The sequence below is a fragment of the Aphelocoma coerulescens genome, chromosome 10 (assembly GCF_041296385.1).
Source record: "Aphelocoma coerulescens isolate FSJ_1873_10779 chromosome 10, UR_Acoe_1.0, whole genome shotgun sequence".
Lineage (NCBI taxonomy): Eukaryota > Metazoa > Chordata > Aves > Passeriformes > Corvidae > Aphelocoma > Aphelocoma coerulescens.
The window spans coordinates 8,452,602-8,479,531 of record NC_091024.1 but is presented as its reverse complement, the minus strand read 5'-3'; the positions used below and the strand labels follow the sequence as shown (position 1 = coordinate 8,479,531).

At 40.3% G+C, this 26,930-nt stretch overlaps 1 long non-coding RNA gene across 6 annotated transcripts in view; it reads left to right on the top strand.

The window, feature by feature from the left end:
- Window positions 1–15,785, top strand: part of LOC138116313 (uncharacterized) — a 32,912-nt gene extending 17,127 nt beyond the window's left edge. For 3 of the 6 annotated variants that reach the window (XR_011154105.1, XR_011154104.1, XR_011154102.1), the window contains 3 exons: window positions 2,237–2,532; window positions 5,982–7,567; window positions 12,045–15,785. This is a non-coding gene — a long non-coding RNA (uncharacterized lncRNA). Of the gene's footprint in view, window positions 1–1,326; window positions 1,499–2,236; window positions 2,533–3,753; window positions 4,001–5,981; window positions 7,568–12,044 lie in introns of those variants that run through there. The other 3 variants (XR_011154103.1, XR_011154106.1, XR_011154107.1) reach the window with 3 other exon arrangements.
- Window positions 15,786–26,930: the final 11,145 nt, after the last annotated feature.

Below are 26,930 nucleotides of genomic sequence, written 5' to 3'. Positions count from 1 at the left end.
CTTAGCTCAGAACTGCTTCCTCCTAAATGAAACTAAATGTTGAAGACATGAGAAGCATATTGACCCAAAGATTCAAAACTTTGTATTCAACAGACTTCTGATCTTTTGTCCACAGAGTATCAAGTTGTAAATCTGTGGAATATTAAATAATCACGATTATCTTCAACTTGCCTAAGTTCATTTGTCATGCTGGGACACTGGCACAGATTTTCCTTGCTGGTTTTTTTCAGAACCAGGCACTGATTTTGCCTGCAAGCTGGTATCATTTGCCACTGACATTCTAGACTGTAGTCCTATACTAGTAAGTCTCATGCACCAACTGTGGGCTGTAATTCTGTCTCTGGTGCTCTTAACCTCTCTTTTCCAAACACCATTGTCCAATAAAGCAGCAAACAAAAATCTTACAATCAAAACAACTGAATTATGCTGGTACTTCGATCAGCTTTTATCAGGCACAGGCAGTTCTTGAGATTCAGAAATGCAGTGTAATTCACCCGGGATAGGAAATCAAATTTAAAAATGAGCTGAACAGACATTTTTAGGAATAAGTAAATTTCTAAATAAACCAGCTTTTTTGTTCCACCTTTTCTATATTAGAACAAATCAATATTGTCTGCACTTGGAGATGAGTTTTAACTGTCATAATTAAATATCATCCTGCTTCTTGCAGCACAGCCATACAAGGACTTGTACTCCTGACACAAGAGTTTCCTCAAGTAGGGAAAACTTCCAAAATTATTACAGCAATGATTTAAGCTCCACATGGTCCCATCATATTTTTAAAACCAAATCTCTACCAAAACACATGGCACGATTCATCCCTGGAGTCAGAGCGCTGCAGAGATGGAGTAATAGAAGAAATAATATATTTTAAATGTTTTTTAAATACAAACATAATGATGATACATTAAATGTGATCTACTCAGCCGGACTTCTAATTATCTACATGCAAACCTCATGTTCATTCATCACTTCATTCTCTTCAGCTGTAGTGTTGGTTTTTGGTAGACACTGACACTGAGCCATAAGTTTGAATGGGAAGGAAAACAAGGACAGTGCAAGGCTGTATATTAGCTTAGACAAGTAGGATGTCATTGCCAGCCTGAATTTGTTGATGACACCAGGCATTAAGGAAGTAAATCTTCAGCCACTGAAGCACGAGTTTGCTGACTTTAAGTAATGACATCCAGGAGGTGATGCAGTGGATTTACAGTAGCAAGTACCTATGGACTAATAATGACCACTTAGCCCTGACCATAAAATAATGAGTCAAAATGGAGGTTCACTTTCCCCTGAAAAGAAAGATTTTGTTTTTCCTTGTTCTAGCCTCATTTCAAATGTTCAAGAATCTGGTTTTGATCTTCTTTGAGGATGAGGAAGGACTTTTGTCTATGAACAATCGAGCTCATGGAGTCACTTGGTGAATTCCCATTTGTACCCAGCAAAGACTATGGAGATGTTCAGTGGTACAAAAAGGCATCAGCTCCCAATCTGGGGGGTGAGTGTGAGGCTGGACCTTTCTGTGGGCTGTGGTTTGTTTCCATTTGTACCAGACATCGGTGATCTATAGTGGTTTCACCTAAATCCCTGGACATTGCAGGTCCACGCGCACGTGGTGACTTCACGTGCTGAAAACAGAAGTGTATCCGGTAGCCACCATAGTTCTTTGTCCCAGCTAAACTATTTAGCTCCCCTTCTGCAATGTTTTCTTTCCTCACATCCTAATTCTACCATCCCTTTCCCCTAATAACAACACAAAGGAGTACTCAACAGGAGTAATTACAGTAATAGTTCTTTTACTGCAAATACTAGAAGCCTGTAACCTGTAATTCACTTTTTCTGATAGTCTCCCATTCTAACACTAGACATGTTATTTTAAAATGTCTAGGACCTGAAAGCTAAATTTATAGTGATAGACAGTAGCAATGGAAACCAAGCCTCCTTCTTAGCTCAGGCTTTAGGGGCTGTGTTGTATCTCTTGGCCAATTGTTGCCTTGTTCACCTAGAAATATCGTACCCACCGCTCCCACAGTGATTCAAATATCAGAGTTAAACAGAAGGAAGCAAAATACATCTTCATTTGTTTATTTTAAGGTAAGAATCTGTAAAAACTCAAGGCACACTAACATGTAATATCTTTTTTTGAATTATGCCATGGCAAATTCTGGGGCAATTATTGCTTCTCCACAGTGAATCTGCCATATTTCTGATAACATGAGCTACCCTTCTTTTCTAGGGATGCACCATCACAAAACCATGATTGGAAAGTGTGGGAACCAAGCACTCAGGGAGATGGCTGATGCAGCTTGTTCTCTGGCCCTGGGCAGTGGGTCAGCTCTTGGTCATGGCACAAGCTACCAGAAGCCAGAGAAACATCATGGGGACTGTTTCTGTCTTGACTGCTCCTCATCAGTGTTTTGAGCTGCATGAAGCCCTGAGAACCAAGCCAACACGAGTGCACCACCAGGGATTTTCTCCTCTCATGGTCTACACCTGAAGCACAGCACAAAGTTCCACCCTTTGCCTCTGCAGGTAGGAGCTCAATCTAATTTACAGATTTAGTTTTAGTGAGAAGAAAGGCAATAATGCTAAAATAACTCATGCAAATGGTCGCCCTCTTCTAGAACCAACATTGTTTTGTCATTTTCTGTCCATTTTCCGGATGAAGCAGCCAGCGTGGAGGGCATGCTGGCACACACCCCACTTGATAGCTGAAAAGAACAAACTGACAAACATTTTTAATATGCTGCAGCTTATCAACATCCCAGTGAATAAAAGGTGAATGATATTTTCCACTGGTTACTCATAGATCTACATGGATATGCTGATAAACTGCCATTTAGTCCAGAGAATGGACAGAAATAAATCACCAGGTAAAATACAATATTCCTAGTGAGATCCTTTTTGGAATGTGTTCTTGCCCCAAACCCCTCCTGGAATAGGCACAGTAATGCTCCCTGAGACCTGGCAGCCCTTCTAAGTGAGCATATGGTCTGCTCAGCTCTCGCAGTACTGGTGCTTGGTGAGTAAACATGCCATACTGTCAGAGCAAACAGGGGGCTCTTTAATAGCATGAAATTCTGTGCATGCTTCAAACTCCATCAGTACTCCAGAAATGGATTTATCTTCTCTGCTGGAGTGTGTGTGGTTTGCAGGAGGCGCAGGATAAAAAGTGAGAGAGTCTCCTTGGATGGTGTCTGTAACCATCTCCCACAAAGCTGGTAATGCTGTGGAAGGGTCTTGGCATGTCAGAAGTTACATTTTCTGGTGATACTACATCACCTTCTCCGTTCTTTTGAGATGTCCCCTGATGCATTGTAACTCGCACAGTAATTGGAAAAGAAAGAGGGACCTGAAGGTAAAAATCCCGATGTTAATCAAGGCTGGTAAAGGGCAGAACATTAGCTGCAGTAATTGTTTTTCTGAGGGAGTCAACAAAGCCGGGCTCGTCTGTGCTAGCAAACAGATCTGGTCCTGCCTCTGTGCTCCTCACACTGGCAGAACAGTGCCCTGAAATCACTGGAGCAGGGATCGGGCCAGGAATGAGCAGCTAAGTTGCAAAGCAAATTAATTCCTGCCAAAAAAGTTCAGCTATGCTCAGAAGTATGCAAAGTGTCTGATTTGAGAAGTGTCAAGTAGCATTTGTGACCAATTATCCAAGATGAAGGGGGCAGAGCTATGTTTACATGTACTAATCTTCAGCCAAAGTTTGAAAACTCCAATTCATGGACACGCATCAAATTTCCTTTCCAGGCTTGGCATTTGCCTGTACGCACGCATGCACATTGCTCGGGGATGACAGGAAAACATGATTATGACTTGCAAATAATACGAATAAAAAAAAAAGAAAAAGTGAGAAGAGCTGCCATGCAGCAGCAGTGTGGTAATTAAACCTATACTGCGATATGCAAAAAGAATCATGGACCACTGTATGAGTAAAATAGCTTTATCAGCTGTGCTGAAATATGATGTGTGGTGTCTCTGTATTGTTATTTTTCTACAACCTGTGAAGACCTGGGGAATGATCTACACAAAAGAACAAGAAGTAAAAGCTGCCTCTGCCATCTTCTGCTTAATTAACATAGGTATACCAATTTAATGCAATTAATCAAGATAGGAAGGATTAAACAGTAACTCACAGTTGACAATGACAGTGTTAGCATTGCTGTGGCATAAGAAGGGCTGCAAAATGAGAGTGGTGGCTGGGAACACTGTGAGGAAGAACAAGCTGGCTGCAGTTTTGGGAGGTTTATGCAGATGTATTGAAATTTAGGGGCAGCTGATTTTCCATGTGGCCAAGTGTTTATCTGCCCCTGCCCTTTCCTTTACCCTCTCAGACCTTCCAGGGTAATCCCCAGAGTGGCAACAACTTTTAAAGTGACTCCTCTTTCCTCTAACAGATTCCTGATGCTAAAGGTCTGACCTTAAAATGAGCAGTGCATAGGGCAAGAGTGGGTACTGCAGTGAGCTTCTGGCCTTCAACCCTTCCAAATACAGCTATTTTGGTAACCAGAACAGTATATTCATGATGGGTGAGGGAACAGAGCCTTCCAGTGCAGGGCTTCTCAGCACATTAACTCTATCAGTGCTGGATGCTGCGTCCCTATGCAAGTTGTCTGTGTCTTTTTAAGACCATAAATGCAGATTTGCAGAAGTCTGCAGCATTCTGTAACTTCATGGTTGTGCTTTACTGCCTGATGCACCTAAAAACTGGACTGAATTCTGTGGATTTCCACATGGATCTGGGAAGAACTGTAATCACATGCTGCTGAGAGTAGCTCAGACTTGGATTTCTTGTTGGCAGGAGGGGCACAGACTAGTTTGCTACAATGCGACAGTCCTCATTAATGTTCTTCAAACCCTGATGTACTGGGACTGCCACCGTTGGGTCAGAAGATGGCTGAGTTTTCCAGGCTCATTCTCTTGTCTTCAGAATGTTAAATTGGGTGATAATGAGTGGTAACTGTGTCCTTTTTTATGGTGAAGTTGACACTTGCCTTCTAGTAAACAGACACAGAGATGACCCTCCTCATTTCGCACAGGTCACCAAACAGCCCCGGGATGGTAGGGGTTATTGGCCATTTACCAAACTCTGTTTGACTTGGGTTCATGGGTGAGAGATGAAAGGCTGTATATTGCATTACCAATCCCTGGGGCCAGCCAGTCTCCCTAAAGAAGCATTTCATTTAGCAAGGCAACTGCTGGCCCATGGGAATCGGAGACTTGGGAAAAAGAGGACACAGTTTCAATTGCAAATGTTTCCTTAGGGCAGATGTCTTAAAGCCACACAGAAACTCACTGATTCAGTGTCACAATAGTTGCTCCAGGACACTTAATGACCAGCAGATTTTCCACTTTAATTAATCTCCCCTTTTTCCCAACAAAACATCCGTTAGGTTACTTGTGGTGTTTCTGCCTCTGCCCTGCTGTTTTGTCCATCTCCTTGGGCAAGACCATTACAGCAGTTGTGAACTGTTACCTTTTCCAAGAGCTTCAAAACTGACACAGATGAAACAAGGAGTCCTCCTATCACACTTAGAGGTGTTGGGCTCTTGGGAGGAGAAAAGAGTACTCCTCAAGTGTCCAAATATTTTCCTTACCCTAGAGCAAAGATGCTGACTAATTTTCTTGGTTGTAGTGGAGTGGTCATTGCTATTGCAGTAGTCCAAGTGCTGCCTTTTCACAAATGATGGATGCAGTGCTTGATGGTTACAGGAAGAAGGATATCTGGTTCAGACCAAGAATTCAACCCAGACTTGTTCTGAATTTCCAATGATCTGAAAATCAGTGCTGTTCCAAATTCATTATCACTGATTAAAATCCTCTTTCAGTTTCCTCCCTTGTTCTTTGTGATGTGAGTCATGAGACATTCAGAAGTTGCATTTGTAGTTCGATAATTTTACATCATTGTTGTAATAGTGCATCTGCCAAGCCAGCAGGTTTTTTTCTGTTTGTTTATTTATTTACCACTCCATTTCCAGCAAGTCCTTGTTACCCAGTTCCCACTGACAACAGGGAAAGAGGCACAAGTCAGCTCAGAAAATGAACGACTAGAAGGTAAGTGAAAAGAATAGTAAATGCAGGCCATTCATGTAACAGGATCCAATTCATTTTTATGCCAGGGAGATTTTTTAAATGGGACTTCTCCCAGTGGAGAGCTCACAATGCTCAAGGCCTGTTTCACTATAAAGACAATACATAATTATTCTGGGCTTATTATTATTTTTTATCACTCCTTTTCCAGTTGCAGGGAGTGAAGGCAGAGATGAGATCAGGACCCAGTTTATTACTGTGCAGGCTGTGCAGCACACAGGGCTGCAGGACCCTGTGGGGGCAGGTAAATGCACCCAGGCTGAAGGTTCAGGTGACACGTTTGAGATGGGAGAACCCATCACAGCAAAAATAGGGACTCTCAGTCCTGGGATCCTACTGCTTGCTGCTTTCATCATCTTTTTTTTTTTTTATGCTTATTCTGAATCACTGAAATGATGAATTGAAAAAATGCCATGTCATTTGAAGCACTCTTTATTGTATTTATAGGAAACAGATCATCTGTCCTCTCAGGATAGTGGAAACTGAGTATGATGAACTCATCAGGAAAAAATGTAGTTTGGGTGTGACAGAGAAACTTGTGTTTTTTACCACAGTGACATCTTAATTTCTGGTATTGCTATGACAGACTCAGGGATACTGAGCCATCCTGGCTCCTGCTTTCAGGCTGGGGTCACAAGTTGGACTTGGAAGAAGAAACTTCCATGCAGAGATGTGACTATAGTGTGAATACTGTGCCAGGGTAAGAGAAATTTTGTTTAATTCAGGGTTTATACAATGTATAAAGTCCATATAAAGTCTGTTGTTCATCCCAGCCTAGTGAAACTGTATTTGACCACTACCACAGCAACACCTGCTCTACTTATATATTAAAATTATTTTGCCAAGTGAGCCCTTTAGGACTTAGCATTTCATTCATAAAGGATTTTATAACACGTCCAGTTGTGCTCTCTCTCTACTTCCCGATGCTTTGGGTGATTTTCTTTAGCCAATTTATATTTTAATTAATTGTAGCACTCCTTTACTTTCTAATTTGAACAACTGAGACTTAAAAAAAAAAAAAGCTAAAAAATAACTCTCAAAGTCGGAATGGATACTCATTATAGTTTTCTCTTCAGTACTTGCAGGACCTAGGTTAGGTGACATTAGACCACCTATCTTAGTTGACATTTTCATGTTGATTGCTCTGTGTTAGTTCTGCTCAGACAGAAGGTAGTGACAATGGATCGTGTGTTAGAGGTTTCTCTGCAGATGAAACCTACAGAGTGTCCTAAAGTCCAGCCTCTACTCAATACCAGCAACTTCCACATCCCTCTGTGCTCCTACCATTGCTTTGAACCAATTTATTTATTTATTCATTTGGGCTTTAAGTACTCAGATGCATTCCTTCTTGCTGCAACAGCAGGGATACAGGAAGGGGTGTTTGAAACCACGCAGTCATTTCCACCCTGGATTTCATGAGGAGTTATTCTTGTCTCAGAGATGACGCATTCAAATATCCTCCTATGGATTCCAGGTGAGTTAGTCACATTTAGATGCTTCCAAGTAATACAGAGAAAGGTGCTGAGAAAATGATGTGTCTCTGCCTCGTCACAAAAAAAGAAAAAAAGCTCAGAAAAAGTAGATCTGAGCAAATTAAATGTACTATCCCTCAAAATGTTCTAAGAAGACCTGGGACCAAAGGGCTTTTACCTTAAAAACAGTAGGGAGGCGCAGTATTTACTTTACTGACTGACCCATCAGCTGCTCTCTGTCCCCAGAAACAGTTCAGGAAATAACTGGAAGTATCTGAAGACATAAAAAGGATAATTAAGTTTCATTGTGGAAATAAGAGGGTAATCTGTCCAGACAAATCTAGGACCCAGTACTGAAAGCTGTAGTATCTGAATATAAAAAATGAGTAATTTTGAATAAAGATGTCTATCAGGACTGTAAATTCAGAGAGTAAAAAAGTATCTTTGCTTAATAGACCATCTCTCTCTCCATCTCCCTCTAACTCATTTTCTTATTCTCTTTCTTCCTTTTGTGTTATTGCAAAAATGCGTGCGAAATCTGATATTGAGAATGCTTTAGCTTCATTTCAATCTTCTATTCTCAAAAGGTTTTGTTCCACTGGGAAGGTTCCCCCTGTGAGATAACCTCAGCCATGACTGCATGAGGCTTGTGGGGTGACTTATTTGCAGAGGAACAGCTTTATTTTGAGGTGGCTCTGAGGCAGCCAGATCCCCACTCTTCTGAGGCTCTTAAAGATGTTCGTGAGCTGGCATGAGAAATCACCTGGGACTCAGAGCACACCACAAGTGCTTAGGACAGTGTTTTCTCTGCACCTTTTTTTGCTGAGCAGAATTGCAGCACTATAAACAAATGTGAGTTTTGCCTCATTCTTAGATCCTGTGAGTTATGAAAGCCCCCTCCAGAAGTAATGAATGTATAGATCATTTTGACCAGATCATAATCTATTAGTAAATAATGCTCTCTGAAAGTGTATAGGTGAAATAAAGAACTTCTTGCTACTATTGCTGTATTGGTATCAAGGATTACTGAGGAGGCCAGCATGATCCTGAGGCTTTGTGCTGCTGACATTTAAATACAATGCAGAATTAACTACAGGGTTGGGTTAGCAAATTCCTTTCTGGATTAGGATATTCAGGATTTACACTGCTGGAAACAGAACCCAAAACTATACAAGGCTTACCTGTGCCTTGGCTGCATCACCAAAAACAACTTCAGCTCACTGACACCCTCATACTCATATTTACAGAATTTTTCTATTAGATTCCTAATTTTGGTGGTGACATTAATTAGCAAATCACACAATACTTTTCAGAATGAGTAGAGTCTGATAGAGCAAACCCCTATAAGACCTATGACTTTTCTTCACTCTCCCTGGAGGAAGCCCAAGGATACCAGACTAAGGCCTAAGGCCAATTTTCAGCACAGTCTATAGGCCATGGGAAGGTTAGGTTTAAAGAAGATGACACTTTAGGGACATCTGTGTGACACATGCTGCAGTGTCCAGACATTGGAGACTATGTTTTTGCTCTAAATCTAGAGAGGAAGTCACTAGGAAAAAAAAAAGGAAAGAAGCACAGGGGAATAAAAGTACTTTTGAAAGAGAAGAAATCTACATTTCAATGAAAATCCTTTCAAGGCATTTCAAATAAGAGTCTGAGAGAAATAATTACAAAGTTTGGAGAGAAAGAACGTTAGCTTTGATATCTTTTTCTTCTATGAAGCAATTAAAATAAGCAATTTTTCAAATACTAAGCAGAAAATTACTAATGGCTGAACCCAAAAGCTTTCATTTCCTTCTTGGGGCCTTTATTCTTCTAAAAAAAGACCAAAAAAATGTGAAGGTGGTTTTCCAGATAGATTAATGCTTAAAGCAGTCGCTAGTTGGATGTCATAAAAACTACAGCAGCATAGAATAGCTGAGATTAAGGGCTAGATTTAAATCATGCAACAGTCCAGTTAATATCAATGTCTAATTAAGAAATGCATAAGAAGTCTGTAATGTTGATTTGATGGAGAAAAACTCTAATAGGGTTTCTTTTGGAATTTTCCATTTCAATTGCTGTGTAGACTTTTAATGGATGTCCTATCCAGTCTTTGGTATTAGCAGAAATCACCCTCAAATTAAAACCAAGGCCTAAAATGCAACACAGGTAGACAAATTAGCTGGTCAGGGAAGCAGCCTGGGTAGAATGACAGTGTGAGCTGAAGCCGAAATTTTAGTACAAATAAAAGAGAACAAACGTCTCAAATCTGGTGTGGAAACCCTCTCTGCTTCTCGTTTGAAACAATCTAAAACCCTGTAATTTGAAACAATGTGATGTTAACCCATTTCCCCACCTCCCTAAGACTGCAGAAATCCCTGACAATTCATACTTAGACACCTAGACCACTAAGCATTATTAATTAGTCTTTTTTATTTAAAAGACTTTCCATAGTTATGCATATTAGTAGTGTGTAGAGGTGGGTTCTTCTCTGCTCATGATGGGATTTAGAGCACACAGGTCCCTGTCACCATCAGCGAGAACCATTAATCTGCCACTCCTCTCTGGGTAACTAAATCTCTTAAACCTCTGGAGCAAAACTAAGCCTGTAACATCTTCTGTGTCCCATGGATCATCCAAGATGTTTGGTCTCTAGATATGAAAGGGAAACTGGTTTTGTGTGTGTCACTAATGCCCTGAATTTGCTAAAAGAGCAGCAGTGTAACTCTTACTATGCACAAATCCACTTAGCAAAGAGGGGGAAAGCACAGTGCTGGGTTAAAGCAGCAGGGTATTTGTTATCAACACTTTGTTGTTAACCCGACAAGTCCAGAGGGAATGATCTCAAGAACCCAGGAAGATGGCTCACTCAGAATAACCCCTCTGACCAATGCATGCTGGGAAGTATAAAGGTCATTAGAACACATTAAAATATAATACATCAGCCATGGCAAAGCGAGGCACATGATTCCATCTGTCCATGTGTCTCTTTCAGTACTAAATCCATCCAGAGACCTTTCAGAATTCTATCCTTAAGTCTTGTCACTTCCACAGAGAGTGGAAAAGACTGGAGGTGAAAATTAGAGTAACAGTGAAATTTTGGTGTTTCTAAGTCACTTTTATTTTTGGGTCATTGCCTGAAATGTCATGGTCCAAATTCATGCCTGACATTGCTGTCTTGATCCATGAGGCACAAATACGTCATATTAAAGAGTGCTACCACGGCCCTGGGAGATGCTCCAAGGATTTTTCTCCTTGAAAGAGATGGGGACAAGGGCGTTCTCAGTGAGGCATCTGCCTTCTCAACGGTACAGAAGGTCTAATGTGAGGACATTCAGGCTGTTGGAGGAGTCTGGGGTTTTTATCCCTGCTCTTGCCTGTAAGACTGGGAGGTGCCATGGGTTGGGATGATGCTAGAGGATTGTTCAGGTGGAGCTTTCTCTGCAGCTTTTATTAGATTTATGCAATATTTAGGGAAAAAAACCAAGAATATGAAGCAGGCTGTCTTTTGCAAACACATGTAACAGAAAAAACCCAAACCTTAACTTGCCCAACACACTTGAGAGCCACAAATTCTGTTACAGTTTTGCTAAATGAGAGGAATATTTCTCCTCTTCTCCATAAAACCATCCTTTTGGACATTACTGCAGTCATGACCTTACTGCAGTTCCTGGATTCCTTCTGAAAAGATTAAAATGAACTAATACACCAGTGATCTCATCACAGCATAAAGGACATCTTACACAGGGGAAAAAACTAATCAGGAGAACTTCAGTGCTGCATTTGTAGTAGCAGTAGAAAAAGCACTGTAACACCACTGTGGAAAAACAAACTAAAGGTACAATGCCAGAGAAGCATTTTCCATCTTATGAACCATTTGGATTTGTTCTACCTGATCCTGCCTGTCACACCTGTCATCCTCTTAGCTGTCTCCACATCTATCATCTTTCCTTTTTTCCTGCCTTCATCTACAATTTCCCTTGTCTCTCCTGTGCCCTTCCTCCCTGTTTTAATATTCCTGGTAACTCTGAATTGTACACACTACTATTCTCAACTACGTCCAAAATGCATTTTGCAGAGTACGTATTTACAATCACCTTACACAAAAATATTCACACATACTTCATCTGTGGTTTATGTTATTCTGGATTAAGAACACCTTTTCCATGTTTTCATACAGTTCTCAGGCCACGGGGTCATGGATGATGACAGCTCTCATCTACTTTGGAGCTGTTGTATCTTCTAAGAGAAATCAGAAAGATGAGTAGGGAGAGATGCTTTGCTTTCTTTGGTAGGAGAATCTATAAATTAATATTTATGTAAGTGAGACTTTCACCACACTTTTAATGTTGTATCACATTTTGAGGTTGGAAACTGGAATTTCTTGGGACTGGATGATCAAGGTCTTTTTCAACCCAAGCCTTTCTATGATTCTATCATCTTCAGGACATGATGAATACAGTGTTAATAATGCAATCTTATCTGTTGTGCCCACAGGTGCTCCTCAGCTCTGCCTTGAGGTGACACCGTTAAGCAAGAGGTGACAAACCGGTTTCCTTTCTCAAGCCGAATGTCACGTAACTGCCCAGGGGCCCGTTTTGGTGAGGGTTGCACCCTGACTTTTCGAGGAGAGATGTGCTGCTGTGGCCCCTTCCCACCCTGCACCCCTGGCAGGAGGAGACGAAATTGCTCATTTACAGCTGTGACATTTCTCAGGCAGGAAGAAAGGCAGAAGGCTGTAGAGGGGGATCAGAGTAGCCACCTTTAGACACTGACAAAGAAACCTCCAGAACCCATCCAGGGAAGATGACCTCCTAGTGGTAGACCATGTTGGTACAAAGGATGGTGGTACCTTTCTATCCACCCAACAAGACTTGCTACTCCTAAATGGGGGAGCAAATAAAACCAACCCCAAATACTGTGCAGTTGATAGACCTACTTCAGTGAAGAGAGCCCTGATCAGTGATGGAGTGTTGTAGGATATGTGCTGCAGCATTAGGAAGGTCCAAAAAGCCCAAGGAGCAGTGCAGAGCATCTGTTGCCAACAAGAGAATAGCATGTGAAAAGCTGTTGTAATTCCTGTCCCCAGCAGCCTAACTGGAAGCACAGACTTCCCAAGGCAGAGAGGACTTGGAAAACTCAGGATGTTCAGTGAGATCTCTCCCCAAGCCCTGCAGATTTACCAGGTCAGCTCAGTCCAGGCCAAAGTTGCCGGGAAAGGTCCTCGGCTCTACTCCAAGTTCATTGCTCTATTGATTGGGAAGAGGTATTTATTGTAGATCAGAATCTTGAGCCAAGAAAGCTGAAGCTGCACGGACTAAATGGTCTATTCCCAGCCCACAGATAAAACAAATGGCCAGTTTTAGCCTAATCATCACTTCTGCTGCAGGAAAGAGAAACTCTTTGAGGTAAGTTCCCTTGGATATAATTCTTTCTTTCTAGGTTAAAGAAGGGCTGCAGTTAGTACATATCCTGAGTCATAATGTGGATTTGCACCTTTCCTGTTAAATATAGCTGGTTTATGTCCAAAGGATCCCTTCTTTCCCTAATGCTCACTCATATTGTTACAACTCCTACATTAGTTGCAGGTGTGAAATGCCAACTGATCTACACTTCTTGTGCTGTCAGCAGGGGAGTAATGTGTGTCAAAGACCTGGTTCTCAGAGGGGAGGTCACACAGATCTCCATTTGCACATCTGCTTTGCTAAACACAAAACTCTGGAGGTTTGAAAAGCTCCAATATGTACAAAATGGGATGTGATCACTACAGAAGGAACGTGGAATGTGCCTGTCATTTAGTAGGCAGGACACAGAATTTTCCCTCTGTACAAAATACTTCCTCTATTACAACAGGCGATCTTTTACTTGTAAGTTCTATATTAATAAGGAAAAAACTACATTTCTCTGCATTCCACGAGAAGACAGGATACCAGGAGGTTAAAAAAGAACCTCCCACATTAAGCAGCTTCAGAAAGATTCTAATGTTCAGCATGTCCCTGCTTGGAGTGTGCAGATACAAAGAGCAGGAAAGTGCCTGATCAGAGCTCCTGGAGGGATGTGCTGCTGGAGCCTGCCTTACACAGAGGCATCCTGGTTTGGTTCTGAAGGCTTCCAGAGGAGCTTTCAAATATTTCTATTCCCTGCTGTTAGTGGATTTTTTCATACCTTGGAATAAGTCTTCCCATGGTAGTGTGTTTGCAGTTGATGCCTAGATAATAGCTCTCACTCAGGGGACCTCTAAAACACAGTATTTTATGCTTTCTACATTTTATTTGCGATCAAAGACTCCTCCTATCTATACATATATGCCTAATTCTTTCTTGATTTCTGCTAGAATCCAATATATACCCCAGTATCTGCCATAAGCATGCTCACAAGTAATCTATACAGAGTACTTTTTGGTCTTCATGTGTTTGGCCTTTTAATGTCACATGTTTATGACATCATGATGCCGCTTAGTCTGCGCTTACAGGACATTTTAAACACATGCATCCAAGCATCCAAGCATCATTCACCACTATCCACTGTATTTTTCCTCCCCCAGTTGACTATTTCCAAATTTTTTTGGAGGGTAGTGAAAGCAACATTGATCTTTATATCCAAAATGAGGAAACAGGGACATGGTCATCAGCTGTATGCTTTGTTACATGAAATTTAGACCTTGCATCCTCACAGTAACTTAGCAGGAATTAAAGAAAAGTGATTTCCCCAAAGCATACTGGGGAGAGCTGAGCACATAGGTCAGAGCATGTTTCATGAACACCTGAAATTCCAGCCCCGAGCCTCTGCTGCTTGTAATGGACATCTCCTCAAGGAATCTGTTGAAAATAATTTTCAACAGAATCAGAAGAGATTCAATTTTAATACTGAGGAAGAGGATCGCTTGCTTTTTAAAGAAAAGTTGAATTCTGGAAAAGACTCTGTGTTGGTAAGTTAAAGGAACTGTGCTGTAGAAGACAGAGTGGTTGGTTGGCTCTTCATGGGAGTGTCTGTTGAATTCAGAGGTGGCCTTTCCCCTGAAATTTACACCAGAAATTCAGAAATTTCATCTTCGATCAGAACAACTTCATTACCTTCCTGACTAATAGGAATGACATTTTTTTCCCTGGGCTGTACATTATAGACATAATAGACTCATGAAAAGAAACGGAGAAAGGGATACTGATTTTCTTGGAATGAAATACAGAAAATTTGGCCTGGAAAAGCATTTGAGTATAATATGCTGAAAGTTTAAAGAAACATTTTCAAAAAAATATTTTCCAGGAGCATGCCTGTTAGTTTTATCATCATTTTTGCCATGTATAATTATGAGAAAAACAGACAACTCATAAGATTTTTTTTGTTTCTGTTGAGAATTGCCTCTTCCAAGATAATTCTGTACGCTATTACTTTAGCCCACTGGGTATCATGTAGGGAAGGTGTAAGATTATGCACATGAATATTTCTGTCTACCACTTATGCGTGCTGAGACAATATCAACTTATACTTTCTCCTGTCATTGGTCCTTATTCCATAGAGGATATTCTTAATTACCAGCAAGACAATTTGGTAATATCATGTAAAGTGTAACAGCATAATTTCTGTGATGATTTACACCTGCTAAGGATCTGAATACTGAATTTTAAAACATATTTTAAGTTCAGAAGACAGAGTATTTTTTATACAAGACACTATTTCTATTTTTAATAGAAATACTCTCATTTATTTAATTTATTGTCACAGTTCTTCTAAATGAAATGGAGCTTTTGAACATGAAGACACCATTTTTACACATTTTCACTGCCCTGAAAAATTTAGAACACACTTCTGTACTGGATTAAATCAACTCAAGTCTAAATGCCTAAACACTATTTTTGACAACTGTGCATGAGGGACGTGCCTGTACAGGGATTCTAAAGAATAAAAACCCTAAAAATATCTTAGTTGCAAAGAAAATTCCCTGTATTACTTCTTACACTTCGTAATAGTGGTTATATATATATATATCTTTTTTAACCCTCACAGGTTTATCCCTAATTCTGTTGGAAATGATTGAAATGATTCCATTGACTTTAACAAACTCTGTTTCCTACCGGATTAAAGGTGGTTTTGTGCATTAGATTTGCTGGTGATGTCTCACTAATGAAACAGGTAATTTTATAAACATGTCAGGAAGGGTAAGTGCCCAATAAAAAGATGTCAGATAGAGATCCACAAATTACAGTCTATTTGTAATGGAAATAAAACCAGGAATTCTTACCATGAGTCATGAATTTCTTTATAATTGCTTCCACGTTTGGGACAACATTCTCCTAAGTTGTCTTCAGAAACCCTGCCATTCTTTGTGCTTTTGATGGCAGTTATGATCACAACAACACATCTCATTTCTGATAAAAATGACTTACTTTGGGAAGGATTGTTTTTTTCTCAAATTGCTTTTCTGAGTCTTAATTTTATCTCCAACTATTTTCTTCTCCTCCTCCTCATTTTCTATTTCTAATATAAAAACAGAAGTCCTTATCAATTTAGAAGAGCAATAAAACTAAAGAAAATTCTGGCAGAACTGTAAAGCATGGTCTATTTTAAAGTTCCAACTCAGATAATAAGACTCTGGTTTGTGCTGCACCTCACTCATGGATTCAGTTTTCCATAGTGCATTCAGTGTTGTAATAATGCAAATCAAATACAATTTTAATAACTCTTTCCATTAATGTTTTAAGACTGCAACACTTATGAGCATGATTCTAATTGCATGATTTTGCTACAGGCAAGTTTTATAGATCTGCTTGATCTTTGGATATTTGCACCGTTTGGATTATTTTAAATAATTAATTTTTGGAAGCATTTCAGTCTCAGTAACAACAGTTGGGTTTGATAGTGGTTGTCTTGTCAGTAATTGTATGTATCTGCTTCCATGCAAGGATAAACTAGATAAATTTAGAACTCTTTGGAAGGAGATGGCTGAGGTTTATATCATGGCAAATGCCATGAAGAATGTTCTTAAGAGGTGAATATTTATAGACTATGTTAATACAAGGAGCAAAAGAGGTTTAAAGTGAACAAAATTTTTTCATGCAGCACAATTAGTTAATTAAATTGCAGGAATTTCTGCCAAAAGAATACGAAAAATATTATCAACTTAAAACATTACATACCAGTAAACATTCTTGTTTTATGCAACTTCCATTGCCAGTCTCTAATGCACTGAGTGATAGGAACAGGGAAAATACCTCATGAGAAGAATTAATTTGACTTCTGACATTTCTCTGTATATCTGCTGGGGGTTTCTGCCACAGGGGTCATAGAATCATGGAATCATTAAGGTTGGAAAAGACCTCTAAGATCATCAAGTTCAACCATTAACCCAACACTGCCAGGTCCACCACTAAACCATGTTCCTGAGAACCACATCCACACATTTTTTGAACACCTCCAGGGGTAATGACTGCACTGCTTCTCTGGACAGCCTGTTCACATGCTGGATCACCCTCTCAGTGATGAAATTTTCCCTAATATCCAACATAAACCTCCCCTGGTGCAACTTGAGGTCTCTTCTTCTTGTTCTGTCGCTTGTTACCAGGGAGAAGAGACCGGCCCATACCTGGCTACAACCTCCTGTCAGAGAGTTGTACAGAGTGATAAGGTCCTCCCTGAGCCTCCTTTTCCCCAGGCTGAACACCCCAGGTTCCCTCAGCTGCTCCTCAGAGGAGATGGTGAGGGGCTTGCAGGATCTCTGGTGTAACCCAGCTGCTGATTTTAGGCAAGGTAAACAGTTGTTTGAAAGCTTGCTCCTCTCTCCAGAAACCTGTGCAAAACCTCAGGCTTTCCTGTCATTGTGCAAAGTGGGATGAAGAAAATGACAGGTCATGGGCAGAAGGTAAGAGGGGCAGCAAAAGTCACAAAGAAAGCATTTGCTGAGTGGCTGGTGAGGGCCCTTACCTTGACACTGTCCCCAGGGTTTCTCTCTAGTGGCAGGCTCTTGGCTCTCCTCCTTGTACCTGCCTGTCCCTCTTGAGCATCACTTGAGATCTACAGTAGAAGGTTCCCTCCTTCAAGATGAACAGAAACACCAACGAAATCTTGCCCACTCTTGATTCCACATTTCTTCTGTAGAGAATTTACTCCAAATTTTGCTCGTGACAAATGCTTACACAAGGCTTGGACAAACAAGCATTAAAAGTAGCAGTGGGAATTTTCTTTGGGGGTTAAAGAATAACTATGAACCAAAATTTGCTAACTGTATGCTGAGAGGTGATTTATTGCCTGCAAAAATAGCATGTTCTTCAGTGAATATGGCTTTACCCCCACCAATGGTGAAGGTTTTCCTGTCTATTTGGTGAATTCTGTGTTTGGCATGACAGAAAAGAAGAACATCTCATCTGAGTGCATTTTCCTTGCAAGAAAAAGTTCTAACAGTCTTGCTAGAGAGTTTACACACTGACAAAGAAATAGTGCACAAGTTGTGCAAAACCTATGATTAACCTTTTCTTCAACAGAAAAACTTTTAATCAATTCTACTTGAGAGGAATGGAAGGGGCCATAGGCTTAATGACCTTTGAGAAATATAAGTTTTTCATGACTGGATACTCAGAAGTATGGATAATTTCAGCAGTATTTGAGAATTTCAGTGCTGGATCAACTCAGCATGAAATTCTCAATTATTCTTTCCCAGAAGTCATCCCAAACATACATTGAATTGATGATAAAAGTGAATTGTGTCTAGGGTTTTCCATGAAAACCCTGTGCTGGGAAATGCCAAACAAGCAAAAAGGTTGGGATTGAATAAAACAGTTCACATGAAGCATCTCAGCTAAGAAAAAGATGTTAAAGATTTTTCAAAATAATTGCAAGTGTCCCAATACATATTGTTCTACAAGTGAACATATATTTGCTTTGAAAAATATTTTGATTTTAATTTTTAATTTGTAAGTGAAAGTAAAAAATTGAAATATTTTGAAACTACTGAAGCAAATGGCTCAGTTAGATTTTTCACTTTTTAGCAGCTTATTGGTTAGCCACAGAATTAGCTGAAAAAAAAAAGGAATCTTGAAAACTCCCAAAGGACAGAAAAAACATTTCCCTGTCAGGGATAAAATGAGAGAAAATTATAATGACATTTTCATTTAGCACAGAGATTTACTAAAACACCCGCATTTTCACAGAAGTTGCAAAGACTTGAACTCGGACACACTTTTGGTTTCTCCCCAGGTGTGATGCTTAATGATAGTGTTTTTACTAGACCTGGTCACCCAAACTCTCAGATAAAGAGCTGGAAGGCATTCCAGCCTCTACAGGGGTAATAATCTCTGTTTCATATGGCACGAGAAGGAGGGCAGGAAGAAGGAGCAGGAAATTTCAGTTTTAGTCCAAACTAATGTGTTTAAACAGAAAATTAGAATTCTCAAATAAAATAGAAGTGAGCTATCCAAGGACAAAGAGCCCCAGATGCCATGAAGGGTTAAGCTTTGTAGGGGAGAGAGGGAAGGCCTGTGTAGCTTCAGTGTGCTAATGGTGTGGGTAAAGAACGCTCTGAGATGCCTGCTCAATTTGTCAGGATTTTATCTTCTGAACTATTACCTTCAGCTTTCTCCACAACACCCTTCTCAGCCCTTTTATCTGCGAGCTATCTTCAAGTTAACTGTCTGCCTATTGCCTTGGCTGAACCACACTAATAGTCAGCTAATTACACATGAACACTCTAATTTGCTTTGTCTTCCTCGAAAAACCCACGCGTGTGCAGGCACGCACGCGAGTGCACTTCTGCTCTTGCCATGGAGTTGCACCAGCTGAACCAGGATAAAATTTGTGTCATTTGTTTTCTGCCCCCTCTGATGCTTCCCCCCACCAGGCCACCACCAACGCTTGTCATTCCTGATTTGCAGCATCACCTGTTGCTCCAACACCAGGCTCCTGTAGAGCAGAAACTGGAGCAAAGAAGAGAAATACGTGTTTGTCATTGAACTGAGCTGAGAAGAAGGAAGAGGAGAATGATAAGATCATAGCCTGCAGCACTTTGTTTATGAGAACATCCTTCCAGTGATATATGTCTGCACCAGGTGAAAGTATTGTGTCACCCCTAACATATTTTAAATGCCAGGGCTGTCATGCAAGAAGACAATGATGAACAAGTTTAAACAGAATATGGTTTTGTAGCCATGTACAGAGTTACCCTTTGAAGGTTTGCACTGGTAGTGCTTCTTAGCAAAATGTTTCCAAGCTCCGTTTTATTCCCCTACAGAACCCCTCTCACACAGAATTTAAACTAAATGTAGACATTTCTATTGCAGGCAAACTGATGGGGTTATACATAAAGCAGTGCATTTCCTCAGGCACGATTTTCAGGCCATTTCACATGTCCTCGCTGCTGTATTATCCAAGTTTGTCATAACTTCTTGGATAGGAACCCCGCTCTACTCAGCAAATAGGCAGAGAAAGGTCTGTCTACACTGTGTTCTGAGGATTGACCCCAGGTCACTGCATGGCAGAGGTTTACTCAGACTAGCCCTAGCCTGCTCCTGTGGACTGAATTCCGTTAGCTGCTGGAGCTCCCAGACCACACCACCTGCTTTAATTCCACACGAAAGAATTCTGTTTGCAGGCTGCCAGGCTGCCTGGCCTGGTGGGACAGGGTAAGCAGGGTCATTTGGAGGATTCTCTTCAAAAGTGCACTCCTGGGCCAAAGTGAAAGGCTAATGCAGAAGCACCTTTCCTCACCAGGCAGATATGCCCAGAGCTATCATCACATGGCAGTTTTCTTCCCAGATATTTATCTGGAGCTCAACTGCATGAACACCATCCCTGTGTTAGAACACTGTTGCACAACATCACTCATTTGCTCAGACTGACAGCTCAAATTGAGCCTTGGGAAAGCCAACATCCAACACATGATACTGAATATGGGCACGACCATATCCACCTTGGATTCAGGTGAAAGAGCTTTAGCCATATGTGTCACAGGGGGATGAAGGCAACCGTGACACCGTGGAGTTGTAGGTCCTTGAGGAAGACTAAGGTCAGAGCCACTCCATGACCCATCCAGGACAGCATTAATAACACTTTACAGAGAGAGGGGAAAGAGCCTGAAAAAGCCTTCAAGGAGGTAGGATTTCTTAAACACTTATTAAAGTCTTGTGTGGGCTTGTGTAATGCATTCAACATCTGTCCCTCAGTTTCCCTTCCTGTAAAATGGACACACCTTGTTTTCCTCACAAGGTTGTTAAGAGGATTTTCCAATTAAGGTTTGTCATAAATGAAAGTGTCTTGCAAACAGTATTTAATCACCTGGCTAAAAATGGTCTCCAACTTATTTGGGCAGAATATGAGTTTTTATAGGGACTAGTCACAGTGTCCAGCTTAACAGAAGGCTATGGGATCACATGCTGCATCTTTAAGACAGAGTTTACTTCTGAATCAGTAAATGTACTAGACAAAGCAGCCATTATTTATGCATTCCTGCATACATGGCAAGGTGAAAATAATAGAATAAACATCATATACTTCATTATGATATCGGTTTACACTTCCAGGGTACACAAAAAGAGGCCATTTCATCAAGCTAATTGCCTGAAAGTAAAAGAGAGAGAACTTTAGCTATTAGTCTATTATGGGGCTTTTTTCTTAATCACAAATAGGGGCCGTGTGTCCCCAGGGGGATGTGTATTCTAATTTACAATTGAACTACAGATCAGAGCAATCAATCTTGTGCAGCACTTTTACAGTGTAATTGCTGCAACATAACAAATAAAAAAAAAAAAAAAGCAGCCTAAGTCGAGTTTCAGCTTGAGGTGGAGATATTTACCAGGCATTGGTTCGGGGTGGGAGGGAGGCAGAGAGAGGAGAGAGGCACCAAAGCCATGAATATGCAATGAGGGCTCATTAGTGCCCCAGTGTTGCCATGACGAATGGCATTATCCCCAGACTGGTGCAGCCTAAACATGAATTTTATAACGACCCATTTATCATGACTTGTCATGGGTTTCTTTACTGTACTTTCTACTGACTCTCTCACCTTCCACCATCAGCACCTCAGAATCCCTTCCTTTTGTTCTCTCATCTTATTCCATCCTAGTTTTTGGTAACGATTCTCAGGCAATAAGGAGAGGAGGGCTGCAAACATTGGTGTTCAAGAGTTTAGAGCTTCCCAAGCTGAAGACCCACTGCCAAATGTGTTGGTGGTCTTCAGTCCACTTACCAGTGGATAAGTGTCCTCATTGTCACAAGTATCTGCAGTCTTGTCAGTTGACTCAGCAGAAAGGTCTCGGATTGACCGAGCATCCAGACAACTATCTTTTCCACTCTGGCAGATGTGATGGATGAATCTGTTTTGTTGACCTAGGCCCATCTAAAAGTGCTCTTCCTCAGCCCACTCCAGCTATGTGCACAGTGTAACAATCCACCCCTCATCTTCAAACTGAAAAAGGTACAAAATCGGATAAATAAACAAAAGCTGCTTTCTCCCCAGTTTCACTTAAACAAAAAAAAAATGTAGTAGGTGTAAAACCTAAGTGATAGGGAAGGCATTTACCTTCCAGGAGCAAGCAATATTAGTCACTCTACAGGAAAACAAAATTACTGTGAAGTAATTAGTGCCTGGCTTCAGCTCATTTTTGGTCACTGCACGTTGTCTGTTTTACTGCTGTCCTTTTGGCCTACCCGATCCCACATTTAATATACCACTGCTTATAAAGAAATCCCTGTGGCTCAGAACACTGAATTGCCACTGCTGGGCTAGGGCCTGCTCTCTACTATATAGAGGCTTTCATTTCCCAAGTTATGAATCTGACATCTCATGGCCAAATCCATGCCAGTTTATTTCTGAGAAGTCTGTCCTCATTATTTACCCCAAATAGTTTCACTGTCAGTCTGTCTTTTTTTTTTCCACTGTGAAGTGGCTGGAGTATCTGAAAGTATCAAGCCTCTCTTTGTTAGATTTTACACTTTTGCTATTACAAGAATTTGTCTTTAGGGATAGAAAAATCAAGCAACTTATTTCCAGCTATTACTTGGATAGGACTTCATGTTCTTAAACAAGTTGTGAGCTTCCATGATCTCCGAAAACAACTCTCCCGAGGTCTTACATCAGGGTAGTCCTACAGCTCTTTCATTACTCTACTGGATGTTTGAAAATATTAAAAGGCATCTAACATCCCAGGCCAGCAATTTATAGACTCAAAGTCTGGCGCTGTAGCCCTCAAAGCCTCTATTTCTTCCACAAAATCAGCACTTTGCTATTATTGTTGCCAAGACAGGCACGTGTTTCACTAGGAGTAGTTTGTCAAAGCAACAGTCCATTATCCCAAGATTCATCACAGGTTCCCACTCTGGTACACTGTGGAAGAGAGCCTGGATGTCAGCAAGGGAGGAGGAAGGAAAACTTCCTCTCAGAAAGGTGCATTTGGGAAATGACACACCTTGATTAATCAGGGCATAGCTGATTAGGCCAGGAAATGCTTGCCATTTTTTTTCCTTTTTCAAACCCATCTGTGTTCCTTTGGAGAATATAGATATATAAAGATATATGTATGTGCAGTTTTTTAAAGCCCCAGACAGCATCTTGCACAAGTCCCTGACCTTTGATGGAGAACTCCAGCTCCCACTACAATACAAACAATATTCTGCTAATTATCGGGAGACAAAAGAAGAATAGAAATTGCTCTTAAAGAAGCAAACCAGAAATGACATCTAATACTGCAGAAAATGTCCACTATCTTCACAAGGACTCAGGATACAGCAAATATTATCATTATTCCTGAGAATAAATGTTTGCCCTATGACCCAGGTGATCTGACCATCTATTGAGTGGAGAGAATGGAGAGTTGTCACAAAAAGTGTGGTTTAATTAAATTATTTTAATTTAGCTCCTATTAGGAGTACTAAAACTGACTGTACTCAGTCTAAGAGATCAGATTGATACATCTGATTGCCAGACCATTATCTGTAGCTTATGTGATGGAATAAGCAGATTCTTGTTTGAGTTGCTTGCAGTAACTCACAGCTCCTATCTCTGGAGCTTATTCCAGTATCTTATACCAATACTTGCAGCTCCCTTTGGGAAACAGGCTCATCTTTCTTCCACTCACCTCGTCGAGCAGATAGACATGGAAACAAGGACTATTAAGGGCCAGCCAAGGCTCATGACACTGAGCTCGTGTCACTTTAGCACCCAGAACCACTGGAATCACAGAATCACATCAGAGTTTTCTAGGTTGAGATCAACAGCCATATGGAGGGCAGCTGCCCAGGAAAGGAAAATGTTCACTATTCCTCAGTCAACCCACAAATGGCAACCATTAAAATAAAATAATTGCAGTCTTTAAAATATTAAGTCCTTGGTTCTAAGCTGACAGGACTCTAAAGATAGGAAACACACAAATTTCGGGAGGAGAAAGGTGACTTTCATTGTCAGATGAATCCAGCTTCCAATAAAAATATCAGGTTTGAGATTGTTTCATAGAGAAATTAAGAAATATAAGCGATATTTTCAAGTGAAAGATAAATCTACAAGGTGGGACTAGCTGTTTATCCTGAATTTAGGGTAATTTTCATGACTGAGTGCTGTAGGGTCAGAAATAGGCTGTCAACAGACTCACATGAGAATTCTGCTTTATATATATATATTTGAATGTAGTAAAATTCTGACCATATAGTAAAAATATGCAAAATTATATATGCAATAGTTTTCTACATTTACAGACAGAATTCACAAACTTAGGATAAAAAAAAGAACCTGAAAAAAACTTCAGGTGTGATTATTATTTAGTGATCTTCAATGTCCTTTGAACGGACATATATACAAAAAAATTTTAAAAATTCATAAAACCAGATACTATTTCTCTGTGCAAAGTGACACACTTTAAATGGCATCATAAAATGCCCACGCTGAACACAAAACTCCTCCTGAGTGAATACTGAAGTGTTTGAACAGCCAGGCAATGCCAGGGACATATCCTCATGTACTAGTGAGGGCTCCTGATGGTGCTAAATAAACCTGATCAGCCTTTTTTTGCTACTTTTGTGGAGAAATTAATCCCTTCCTCTTTAGTTCTGTTTCAAATATGACCTAATATTATTTTCTCTGTCCAAAGCTTGGCTTTAGTCATCCTAATGAGCTAATGATCTTTTCCTCTGGATATACTTCAGCTTTGTCTTTGAGGCTCCTCATCTTTCTCCAAGTGGAGCCAATGGCTTGCTGCTCCCCACTTTTAAACAAACAAACAAAACCTCCTTCTCCCCCACCCCCCCACTTTCTTTAATGACATCTTCAGTCATTAATGAGTTAATAAAAATCTCAAAGTCATCTGGGAATAGATAAGGGGGAAGAAAGAAGAGTATTGTACACATAATGACAGGCTCCCTGCTGGCCCTAAGATGTCATGGGTCAGCCATGTCAAGAATGTGTGTGCCCAATCATCTGCTGATTTTTATCAGCAAGGCCTGAAGCAGAATCTGACACGGCCAGTTTGGGAGTCACAATGAATAAACAATGACTTCTTGGATTGTTGGCGGCTGTGTGATAGAGTGAGAGGGTTTATATATACTAAAACATGATGACATTAGCAATCAATATACCAATTACTGGACAAGTTATTGGATGAAGAATGCACATGTTCTGAGCTCTGTGCACTTTGAACATGCTACCAGCAAAGGAGAGCACAGAAATAATGTTAATTAACCCGTTCCAAGCTTGGTATGCTAATACCTGATGATGCCTTGGAGTTTCTGAGATCATGAGGTAGAAATAACCCTGGTCTGATATAGCACATGAAACATTTTAAATATAAGACACAAGCCTAACAAATTTATTTTTCATTAGGACTTGAGGAAGAAAGGAATAGATTTTTTCAAGTGAGCAACTGAATGTTGGAGCAATGGATTCTAACAGGCTTCAATTTTTCTCCATAAAATTTCACCCAAACACCCCCAGCACACTACACAAATTTAATCACTGAGAATTTAGAACATGTCTCTTATGGGTTGGTTAAGGAAATATCCCAACAACTCTCACCTGCCTGTTCTTAAGTAGAGAAAGGAAGATAAAACTCTAACACGCTTCTTTATTTCTGTGTGACTGGAAATGCATTTCTGCATCTGATCAGTCTCTTACATTCTTTAGTGTGCTCAAAATATTCAGTGTTTATGAGTTTGTCTTCTCTTATTCTGGAAGTGATTGTGAAGATAAAATGACAGTATTTTAATTGAAGCCAGAATAGAATGGGATTATAAAAGTCACCTAATTCTGAATACAATATAGAAGAAAACTGAAGTGGAGATAAATGTTGCAGGCAGATCTAGATTGGAGTTAAATGGTGCCAGCTCTCCATTAAGATGGACAAGTCCATGATCTAAAGGAAAGCTCATGGGTTTGCCCTGAGATGCATTGTTAAAATGATATGGGAAAGACAGGTTTTATGATGGTTCTCCATCCTTTTCTGTGTAGTCTCTGAATGACAATTTTACTACCATCTGGGAAGCAGCAATGCCACGGACCCTTTGACTTTTGCTCAGGTGGGAGGAAACAAGGCAGGGTGTAAATATAAAACTTAACTCTGTCTGCCAGGGCACCAACGCATGCAGGAGAAATTGTGCAGAAGTAGGGAGGAGAAGAGTTCTGGCATCAGATGGCCCTGAGTACTCGCTGTGTGTCAGGGGCTGAATAAAATCTGAAGATACATCTCTTACAGATCACTTTTGTGATGTTACTCTAAATTACAATCAAATCTGCTCCTGCTGCTCAGAGCACTAAGCACTTCTCAGAGTTGTGTTGAATGGTGATGGCAGAGGGACCAGCCTCAGACAAAGGGGAAAAATAGATGAGACTGCATCTGGTTTTAACTGCAGTGGTTATGAAGTGTTCAGCTGGATCCTTCCAAATGGCTCTTCCCTTCCCATTGAGCAAGTTCTTGAAAAGTTTAAAAGTGAATTTGTCCAGCATGTGTGACATGAATAACAAAATGCTTTTAAATGTAAATGTTTCATAAAAATAGCACCATTACCATACATTGCAGTGAATACAGTTTAAAAAAAAACAACTCAATAATCCCTCCTCTGTAATTTACAATTAACTTTTTGCCTCAAGGTAACAGCTACATTCACAAAAATAATGGTAATAGATTGACCTTGTTATGAATGGATAACAAGCTGGAAACAATATAGTTTGTCACAGAGCATTAACTGTTACTGTTGAAATTGTAAATAATGTGTATAGAACTTACAATGTAAATGGCTCCCCTTAAAAATATTAATTATGTCAATTAAACACTTGATGCATAATGGATTATTCTGAAACCTATTTAAGTTCATGTCAGACTGAGTACACCATTTGCTAAGATCCCATTCCCAGACTACCAGAAAAATCTATGGCTGTGCTTTGATTGCTCAAGGTGGACAAAGGAATATCACCTTAAA